The sequence below is a fragment of the Saccopteryx leptura genome, chromosome 1, assembly GCF_036850995.1.
Source record: "Saccopteryx leptura isolate mSacLep1 chromosome 1, mSacLep1_pri_phased_curated, whole genome shotgun sequence".
Classification (NCBI taxonomy): domain Eukaryota; kingdom Metazoa; phylum Chordata; class Mammalia; order Chiroptera; family Emballonuridae; genus Saccopteryx; species Saccopteryx leptura.
In genome coordinates, this window is record NC_089503.1 from 367,384,421 (window position 1) to 367,395,632 (window position 11,212).

The window sequence follows — 11,212 nt, forward strand, 5'->3', positions numbered from 1 at the left end:
TCTCAGGAACCAAGAGAGCAAGCTCCCGTTCTGCCCCCATTTTATAGTGCAGAAATCAAAACCTTTATTCCAATATACAAAATAGGGAAGTCTCTAATACAAAGTCACATATCTGAGGCATGATGGGATTGCACCACCTCATCAAAAAGGGTGGGAAAGGTTTAGTCCTAAAACCAAGCCCCAGGCTACAAGCATCTTGCCTGCCTACAGCCCACCTCCAACACACATTAATATCACCTGGGCAACAGGCTTCCATGTGGGCAGCACCATCTTTAACAAAGTGAGCATAATATATTTTATCTGCCCAACAGTTGTCCAGGGAGCAAGGAGCTACCCAGTAAGTGGCCTCCCCTCAGCCACACCCCTCTAATGCCTCACACACAGCAAGTGCTTTCCTGTCCCCCTTTTGTTCAGTCATATAACTTGCATCCAGCTCCCTATTATTGTAGCAGGAAGTGACCCAGCGGAGGATATCAGACACTCAGATAACTTAATCAGAGGAAAGAAAACTTATTAAAAGCCAGCGGAGCCCCTGGGACTAGAATCTCCAAAGACACGTGCTCCCCGAAGTTGATTTTCTTACGGATTATATACCTTTTACAGAATACAGGTGTTCATGCAAGGGGCTCGTGATCCCTTTGTCTTGAGGTATAACGTCACTCTCATGACTCCAGGATGGGAGGGTGAGCTTAGGTGGGATCAGAAAAGGAAACAGGGTTTTCAGACCTCTGGTCTCAGCTCTGTACAAGTCCTATCTTCCTTGCTTTGTGTAGGTGGCCCCAGGCAACCTTTCAGAGAACTATAGGAAGTAGTTAATCTATAACTGGCTGACTCAGTTACCCCTGCAGGCTCCTTTCCCTTGCATTTTTCTTGTTTCTTCCTCCTCAGGGAAGAGGGGTGGGGGCCTGACTTCTCGTTCCTTATTCCCCCCTTTGAGACTTCAGAATTCTTTTATGCTGAAGTCTCACATTATTCATCTGACCTTAAGGGGAAGGCCTGATAGTAGTGGGTATAGTATACATTCATTGCTGTACAGTGGTCTCTATCATGCTCTTCATGCTGTTCATTAGCAGTGTCAACAGACACAGAACTATCAGGCAAATTCCTAGGAGCAGTAAGACTGCTCCTATTAGGGTTGTAAACCTACCAAAGGCTGAGAACCATCCCCCAGAAAGGCTATTGGGGTTCCATCCGTGCCAGACTTGCACAGGCACAAGTGCTAGTTTTGTCATTTTCTTGACAAGGTCCTCAACTGCCTGGCCCTGGTCATCTATCTGCAGGCAACAGTGAGTGAGATTGAATTTCCCACACACTCCTCCTTCTGCTGCTAACAGATAGTCTAGTGCCAACCTGTTTTGGTAGATGGTGTTTCTCACCTGAGTTTGCTGATGTGCAAGGAGGGTTAGGGCTCTCCCAGTCTCATTGGTAGTGATTTCTAAAACTGCCTGCGATAGGATAAGCTAGCTTAACATACAAATGGGGGAGCGGTATCCCCAAGATCCATCCTCTGCCCAGGTGGCAGGTCCATAGCATAGGATTATCCACTCTGGAGGCCACTCATCATCTTTCCAGCCTCCTATCTGGCGTTCTCTTTTTACCTATTGTAAGGGCTGTGGAGCTGGGTAGCCAAGCAGTTCCCTGTTTTCGGAGGCAAGAGGAAAAAGGAGGGCTTTATCATACCTATCACACAGCTTCCTTCCAATTCTTGGGAAGACGGGTATAAGCCCTGTTTCCACAGATCCAATAATGTCCATGTGGTGTTATCCAGTCTCTGGCTTTGCTCGGGGAATCTAGCCAACGGATTTCTCTCTGTCTGGTTTCTCCACCACACACCTTGCTTGGAGGTGGTATTATAATACCACTACCCAAGGCAGGTCAGTTCCCCACTGGTTCAGTCAGATCTCCTGCTCCTCTGGCTAAGCAGTATTGTCCTATGATAGCATGGGTTTTTTTGTTTTTTGTTTGTTTGTTTGTTTTTTACAAGGAAAGAGAGAGAGTCAGAGAGAGGGATAGATAGGGACAGATAGGGACAGACAGGAATGAAGAGAGATGAGAAGCATCAATCAGTTTTTTGTTGCAACACCTTAGTTGTTCATTGGTTGCTTTCTCATATGTGCCTTGACCGCGGGCCTTCAGCAGACTGAGTAACCCCTTGCTTGAGCCAGCGAAGCTGGTGAGCTTTTTTTTTTTTGCTCAAGCCAGATGAGCCTGCACTCAAGCTGGTGACCTCGGGGTCTCGAACCTAGGTCCTTCCACATCCCAGTCCGACGCTCTACCCACTGCACCACCGCCTAGTCAGGCTATGATAGCATGTTTTAAAATCCACTGGCTGTCTTCAGAGGCGCAGGGGGTTGTTACATTTGGCCTAGACCCTGTGGGAACTAGTTCCTTGGATTCCCATGGCCATCTGTCTCCTGTCAGAGCTCCCCCACATACATAGCAAGAGGTGACATTTAGGGAATGGGCTATTCCCTCAGCCATCCTGAGGAACAAGTTCTTCGTTGTTGGCGGGAGTGGTGGTAGGGTCTAATTGCTTCTTCATAAAAAGATTTATATCCTTGGAAGGCTCGAACCGAGTGGTTCCGTATCTGGCCTTGGATGATGAACTGAGCATAGGGGTCTAGGCCAGTTCCATTAATGCCAAGGGTTACTACCTCATTCTCCTCCGGTGGGGGTCCAGAAGATTGGTTATAACTAACTCTAAGGGGTTGCACCCATGGCTAGTGCAGTTTGATGGGGCTGTTCCTTTTCTCAGGGATACTTCCCTTTGCTTGGAGCTTTTCCCCAGGTTGCCCATAAGACACATGAGCAACATACACAGCTGGTTTCACAGGTGAAACTGTGCGAGCATATGTACTTTCCCTCTACCCGGTAGCTTCTCTCCCAGCTGAGAGACCTGCAGGTCCTTCCTTCATCCCATGTCACCTGGCTTATGGCTGCACATGCACCAAACCTCAGTGTAACTTGTCTGGGGTTTCCTTTAACTTTGGTCTGGGCTATTGTTGGTCCTTCTATTCATTTCCTCCATCCTCCTGCTGCTATTTTAACTTTAAATATTGTTGTAATAGGAGGACCTGTGGGATTATAACTGACGTAGGGCTGGCTATCCCCTGGGCCACACACTGAATATTGAGTCTGATTATAGGTACAGGTCCCTTTCTGAGTTCCCTCACACTCATAGAAGCCATAGAAAAGCGAGGTGGTGGAGACCTTTTCGCCTTTCTTGGTGATATGGATTCACAGTTCACAGTCCTCTGCCCTAGTTTCTCTCCCTCCCTAGAATCCCATTATAAGGAGCCCATGGCGAATTTCCTCAGGTTTCAGTCCTACATGGACCAGCCAGGTCCCGGTTTATGGCTGGAGCATGTTGTCCTTCTCAGGGTCAACTTACAAGGGTTGGCAGGGACAGTCTCCATTGTCCATGAGGGCATCTCCACTGGGGCTGCAGGCTTCAGCCGGCTGTGGTGAATCCAGGCAGGTATGCCTTCTACCTTGGCAGCAGCGGGAGTGGTCAGGATCACAGTGTAGGGTCCCTTCCACCTGGGTCGGAGGGGAGTTGGATTCCAATCCTTGATCCACACCTGGCTTCCTGGATGGGGCAAACAACCCTTCCTGCATCTCTTGTCCCTCCACTTCTGAAATGCTCTAAACCAGTGGTCCCCAATCTTTTCTGGGCCACGGACCGGTTTAATGTCAGAAAATATTTTCACGGACCAGCTTTTAGGGTGGGACGGATAAATGTATCACGTGACCGAGACAAGCGTCAAGAGTGAGTCTTAGATGGATGTAACAGAGGGAATCTGGTCATTTTTAAAAAATAAAACATCGTTTAGACTTAAATATAAATAAAACAGAAATAGTGTAAGTTATTTATTCTTTCTCTGCAGACCAGTACGAAATGGCCCACGGACTGGTACCGGTCCGCGGACGGGGGTTGGGGACCACTGCTCTAAACTCTTCCTGGTTTGGCCCTGGCCGGTTGGCTCAGCGGTAGAGTGTTGGCCTGGTGTGCGGGGGACCCGGGTTCGATTCCCGGCCAGGGCACATAGGAGAAGCGCCCATTTGCTTCTCCACCCCCACCCCCCTCCTTCCTCTCTGTCTCTCTCTTCCCCTCCCGCAGCCAAGGCTCCATTGGAGCAAAGATGGCCCGGGCGCTGGGGATGGCTCCTTGGCCTCTGCCCCAGGCGCTAAAGTGGCTCTGGTCACGGCAGAGCGACGCCCCAGAGGGGCAGAGCATCGCCCCCTGGTGGGCGTGCCGGGTGGATCCCGGTCGGGCGCATGCGGGAGTCTGTCTGAATGTCTCTCCCCGTTTCCAGCTTCAGAAAAATACAAAAAAAAAAAAAAAAAAATGTAAACTCTTCCTGGTTTTACCTCGTCTTGAGAAAATTGGCTGTAAATCGTACATCTGTGACCAAATTCCTCTCCAGCCTCACGAGGATGCTCTCAGCACATGATGGTTTGGGGAAAACACATTATATAGAGTTTTTAAAAGAGGAAATACATGCATCTGTTCTTAATCACCATAAGAAGAGGAGCTTCCTTGGGGAGAGAGGAGGAAGGAAATTGAGATGGTTATAATCAGTGTCCCTCAGTCTTCTTCCCCAACCTTTATGATGTCCTTTCGTTTATAGCAGAATTCCAAGAAATGTTTTAGTCAATCACGACTCTGCACACGAGTAACAAAGGAAATTCTGCATTTAAAGAGAGTATTTTCCTTGCATAGCAAATGTCCATTGGTCATAGCCATGCACCAAGCACCCTGCTGGAATAACCAGGACAGTGTGACATCAGAATCCCTGTCCTGGCAGTGAGACTCTGATGCCTGAAGCACACTCACTTATCATTTAAATCTGGCAAAGTCAACTACACCAGGTGCAATTAAATTAACAAGCACTTCTTGTCATGTTTTGATTCCCTGGGTGGGGGGGGGGGCAGAGAAAGGTAAACCCTACTTAGAGAATGCCCTCAAGGAGCTCAGAAATGAAAAATTTCCTACTTAACATAATTGCAGATTATTCTCTTATTTTTTAGTCCGGTGCCCCGGTCATGCTTTCTGTTTTTCTGCCTTGTTCAGTGCTCTGGGAGGCTGACCCCCAAGGACTGTATCGTCCGCACTCAGACTCTTTGGCCCGTAGGTTGTATTTCTCTAATGGGAGACATCAGCAGAGCAGAGAGCGGAAGAAAAGCCCTTCCTGTCTGTTGGAGGCTCCAGCTGGCCCTCTCTGCAGCTCCCTGCAATGACAGCTCCCGCCCGGCGGCCCTGCTCCCGGCCCCTGGCTCCCGGCTCCCACTCACGCACGCCACCGCGTCATAGTTTCCTACTCTGGATATCCCCTCTCTGGTTTATGTTCTGCCATCCCTTTTAGAATACGTCCCTTAAGAGTGAAGACCTTGCCTGGATGGTTCACTGCTGTACCTCCCATGTTTGGAATAATACCTAGTGTACGGCAGGGGACCAGTACTTTTTGTTGAGTTAGTAAATAAGTCAGTGAATGAATGAGAAAAATAAAACCATCATGACTTACTGCTTGTGAGATTAATATTCCAATATTTTTTATGTAGTTAATAAATACTAACTGCACATCTACTATATTCAGAGCACATTCCTTTACCCCAAGAAGAATTGACCACAATCAAGTATACAACCATGTAACTATGACTTCTCCAAACTAGCTGGAAGCCCAGAATTACATTAATAAGAGACATTACCGGTAGACAGAATTATCCAACCAAACCTTTACTGTACATTTGTTTTAACCTCTCAGGAGATTAATAATATCTGTATAGTTATTTCTCCATTAAATTGTTTTAATTTGCATGCTTTTTATAATTGACAAATCTTTAGAAGTAGGTTATGACTACTTTCAGCATTTAGCCAGCAATTGTTTATTTAGTGTATTTATTAATTAAAATCTAGTGTAACTAAAATATTTAGGATATTTAAATATGTACACATACAAACATCACTTGATATAAAATGTTTTTCAAGTTTTTAATATGTATATACAGGAGAGCACTAAAAAAACCCTGGCTAAATGCTGAAACTAGTCTTACACATTATCTTCTAGTTACATATTGTATATCTAGTTTTGATGTATCTAGTTATACAGTCAGGTCTAAATGTGTCCCCTCAAAATTCACATGTTGAAACCCTAATTTGGAAGGTGGGACCTATGCGAGGTAATTAGGTCATGAAGGTGGATCCCCACGATGGGATTGGTGTCCTTACAAGAAGAGGAAGAGGATTCGCTCTCTTCACCATGTGAGGATCCAAATAAGAAAGCGGCCATGTGTAAAGAGAGCCTTCCCCCTGATCCCAGACCATACTGGGGTCTCCCTCAGACTTCCCATGCTCCAGAACTGTGCGAAATAAATGCTTCTTGTTTAAGGCAGGTGGTCTGTGGTACCTTGTCACAGCAGCCGTAGCCCGAGCAGACTAAGCGATAAAGGATAGAGATATAAAGAGACAGAGATAGAAACATACATGTAGACATTCCCTTTTTCCCTTTTTTTACATTTTTCCAACAAGCGTTTATTACTAGTTAAGCCATGATTCAAGATCCAGGGTGGGGTGGGCTCCGGTCCCCCTTCACCTCCCTGGGACAAGGGTGGAGGACAGGGGCCAGGGTGGGGTGGAGGCAGTTCAGACCTTCCCAGAAAATGAGCCTTCTGCCTTGTGGTCATCCCAGGCCAACACCCAGGATAGGGGCAGAGGGACTTGTGCACATGCCGGTGCCATCCCCACATGGAGACATCAATGCCCCCTGAGCGGCCATTGCCGGGTCACAGTGGGGGAAGTCCAGGTGGTCTGCCGACAGTTCCTGGTCCGGCTCTGGCGGGGAAGCCGCTATTGAAAGGGGCCGTCTGGTAGTTCTTGCCTGGGGTCTCGATGTCTTTGCTACTCCTGAAGATGCCCCTGAATCAGCTGGCAGCTCAGTGTGCCCTCCAGCAAAGGCCAGATGGAGACATTTCTCTGTCTCTATCTCGTGTTTTTCTGCTTGCATTCTGCGATTAAGAGACATTCTGATTCCATTGCCGTCCCTTACGTGATTGCTGAACAACTTTATAGGGAGTGTTCATTTCTCGAAATACTTCTTCAGGGCAGCTATGGTCGTCATGTGGAGAGACCTGGGACAGTTGGAGCTTACTACCCACTGACACCCAGAAGCCTTTTTCTGATCGAGGAATAGGAGATATTCAGAGGGATGAGGAGCAATCAATGAACAACTCTGAGTTGATGCTCTCCCCTCCCTCCCTTCCTGTCTCTCTCTCTCACTAAAATTTTTAAAAAAAGGATTTTCAGAGGCACTTCAGAGAGCAGGGCACCTGCAGCTCAACCCGGGTAACCTTGAGAACCCTCAGACTGGCCTCCATGGACGGCTCTCTCGTTTCCCTCGTGGGTAAAGATATTGAGGACAAGGCACTCATGTCAGAGCCCTGGGTAATAGGCAGTAAGGCTCTTGGCCCTTGTCTGCCAGAGATACCAGGAGAGTGAGATGTTGTAAATAAATAAATAAATAAAATAAAAGGTAGCAAATTCAGCTGAAAGAAGGACCTGCCTGGAGGTGGGTTCAGAGCAGGTGAAACTTCAGATATTACCTGAGCTGTATCAAGAATATGTGATGGAACTTTACAGCAAACCAATTGAGGAGGTCATTTACCCCTTAGAGACCCAGGAGCCTGGCCTGTGGTGGTGCACTGGGTGAAGTGGCGGCCTGGAACGCCGAGGTCGCCGGCTCTGGGCCCTGGGCCAAGGCACACACCTGCTCCTTCCCCATCGCCTTTCTGTCTTTCTCCTCTCTTTAAAATAAATAAATAAATAAATTTTAAATAAAAAGAGAGAAAAAGAAAGGAAGAAAGAGAAAGAAGGAAAGAAAGAAAGAAAGAAAGAAAGAAAGAAAGAAAGAAAGAAAGAAAGAAAAAAAGAAAGAAGGAAGGAAGGAAGGAAGGAAGGAAGGAAGGAAGGAAGGAAGGAAGGAAGGAAGGAAGGAAGGAGGGAGGGAGGGAGGGAGGGAGGGAGGAGGGAGGGAGGGAGGGAGGAAGGAAGGAAAAAGAAATAAAAAGGAAAGGAAAAAAAGAGAGAAGAAAGAAAGGAAGGGAGGAAGGAAGAGAGGAAGGGAGGGAGGGAGGGAAGAAGGAAGGAAGGAAGGGAGGGAGGGAGGGAGGGAGGGAGGGAGGAAGGAAGGAAGGAAGGAAGGAAGGAAGGAAGGAAGGAAGGAAGGAAGGGGAGAAAGAGAAAGAAAAGAAAGAGAGAGAGAAAGAGAGAGAGAGAGAGAAGAGAAAAGATGGGGAAAGCTTTCTAAAATTCAGGAAAGCATGAACAGTGTAAATTGGAAGCTCAGCTCCACCAGGCAGAGGACTAAAGACATGGGGAAAGAGTGGCGACAAACAGCTTCCCTCTGCAAAAGCTGGAGTGATTATCTCCCATGGGGGTGGGGGAAGCTCAAGGAAACTCGGTTGGCAGCTTTGTCAATTGAGAGAAAGCTCCACAAGCTTAGAAAAAAATATGGCCACAACAGGCAAAAATTAGCTGTGGCAAAAGTTTAAATTCTGGCTTTCCCCTAGCGGCACTGTAACGGGCTGATTCATGTCCACACCCTAATGTCTGGATCCTGTGCTCGGGTTATGTTACTTGGCAAAAGGGATTTCACAGATGTAAATAAGGTTATGGATCTTGAGGTGTTTTGGATTAACCAGGTGAATCCAATCTAATCACTTAAGCCTTTAAAAGCAGAGAGATTTTCCAGCTGGAGACAGAGGGCTAGAGCAGAAGAGGAAGTCAGTGAGCTTCCAAATGTGACAAGGGTTCGCTGCGTTATTACTGGCTCAGAGATGGAGGCTCCACGTGCAAAGACCTAAGAACGGCCTCAGGAAGCTACAGCCAGCCCCCAGTTAATAGTTAGCAAGGAACAAGGACCTCAGCCTTACAACTGCAAGGAACTGGATTTAACTAACCTGGATTTAACAACAACTACAGAAGCATGTAATAAGCCTCCCCAGAAGAGCTCATTCTGTCCACACTCCGATGACAGCCTTGTGAACCCTGGAGCAGGGCAAGCAGCTGAGCTCACTCAGCCTTCTAACCTAGTGGTCTCCAACCTTTTTGGGCCACAAACCGGTTTAATGTCAGAAAATATTTTCGTGGACCGGCCTTTAGGGTGGGAACAGATAAATGTATCACGTGACCGAGACAAGTGTCAAGAGTGAGTCTTAAATGAATGTAACAGAGGGAATCTGGTCATTTTTAAAAAATAAAACATCCTTCAGACTTAAATATAAATGAAACAGAAATAATGTAAGTTAGTTATTCTTTCTCTGTGGACCAGTACCAGTTCGCGGCCCGGGGGTTGTGGACCACTGTTCTAACCTACAGAACTATAGAATTGGAAATGCATGTTGTTTTAAGGCCCCGAGTGGGGGGAATTTGTTTAACAGCACCAGGAAACTAATGCCCCTGTGTAAAGCCAGTAGCCACGGCCACCATCACAGCAGCCTGGCCCATGCAGGTTCGCATTGGATTCAGACAGTCGGTAAAGAAACAAAGGAGCCAAAAACTGGTAAGCCATCATCTTTAATCCTAGCTTGCACCCAGCGGGCAAGTAAAAACACACACTGGGCTCCAAAACCCACTCACATTCAGTGCTCACAAAGCTACTGACTTATCCGAGTTTCCTAGAATCAAAGGTTTCTAGCTCACCAGACTTATTCACCTCTGTTCCCCATCTCCTTCCTTCTCACTGCACAAACTCTGCACTAACTCTCTTCTCACTCAACACTCCACCATCTTGGCTGCTTCTCCTGGCCTCCTCCACATGGCCTTTCTCTGCTCTCCTCTCTGCTCTCTGTTCTAATGTTAATCTCAGGAACCAAGAGCACAAGCTCCCGTTCTGCCTCCATTTTATAGTGTAGATTCATAACCTTTAATCCAATATACAAAACAGGGAGGTCTTTAATACAGAGTCACCTATCTGAGGCATGATGGGATTGTACCACCCCACATCAAAAAGGGTGGGAAAGGGTTAGTCCTAAAACCAAGCCCCAGGCTACAAGGATCCTGCCTGCCCACAGCCCTCAGAGACACACATTAATATCACCTGGGCGATGGCCTCCACGTGGGCAGCGCCATCTTTAACAAAGTGAGCATAATATATTTTATCTGCCCAACACCCTGCTAATCAAGCAGCCCTGGACTCAGGCCCCAGAGAATTGGACCATCCCCTGTATCATCAGCAGGGTGAGCAGTGAGGACTCTGGAATCCAGGGTCACATGCAGCTTTGACTCAGCTTTCAAAACACCTGACCCCTGCATAGCATGGCTGCAGGAGGTTTGCGATCTCCCTTTGTATAAGTCATTTTGAGGTATAATTTTTTAGTTTAACTACTATTATTTAATTGATGCTACATTGGCTCTGATAAAATTATAATTCCTAAAGCAGTATGTTTCAAATACAGGAATGGGCAAAAGTAGGTTTATAGTTGCATTATATTAATACAATAATTAATAAATAATAATACCAAAATAAGCTGTTTCGCACACTCACAATTATACATCTGCTTTGCCTACCCCTGTATAAATGGTGGTTATAACTCTTATGTATACATTATTTCCACTCAGTGAGCCTGTAAAGTATTGATCATACAAATATTGTATTTTGCTTGAAATTAAGCCCTGACCAGTTGGCTCAGTGGTAGAGCATTGGCCCGATGTGTAGAAGTCCCAGGTTTGATTCCTGGTCAGGGCACACAGGAGAAGCGACCATCTGCTTCTCCACTGCTCCCTTCCCACTTTTTCCCCCCACCCCCAACCTGCAGCCATGGCTCAAATGAGCAAGTTGGCCCTGGCACTGAGGAGGGTTCCATGGCCTCACCTCAGGTGCTAAAATAGCTTGGTTGCCGAGCAACAGGGCAGTGGCCTTGATGGGCAGAACATCGACCCCAAACAGAGGTTGCCGGGTAAATCCCAGTCAGGGCGCATATGGGAGTCTGTCTCTCTGCCTCCCTGCCTCTCACTTGATTAAATAAATAAATAAAAATAAAGGTCTATTATTACTTAACTACTTTTGAACTTTGACATGACCAGGTGGAGACATTTGCAAGAATAAAAGCCATTTCTATATCATAAGCGCTGTTATTAGAAATTGTAAAGGTAGGCTAATATTTACCTCAAAAAAATTTATGGGTGTTTAAAACAACACACACATGCTTGTGTATG

The 11,212-nt window shown here is 46.7% G+C and overlaps 1 protein-coding gene across 1 annotated transcript in view; it reads left to right on the forward strand.

Annotated features, from left to right (window-relative positions):
- Positions 1-9,747, forward strand: part of KLHL31 (kelch like family member 31) — a 31,560-nt gene extending 21,813 nt beyond the window's left edge. Inside the window, exon 4 of the mRNA XM_066359183.1 lies at positions 9,507-9,747. The gene's annotated coding sequence lies outside the window, so the exon portion shown is untranslated. The remainder of the gene's footprint in view (positions 1-9,506) is intronic.
- The last annotated feature ends 1,465 nt before the right edge of the window (positions 9,748-11,212 follow it).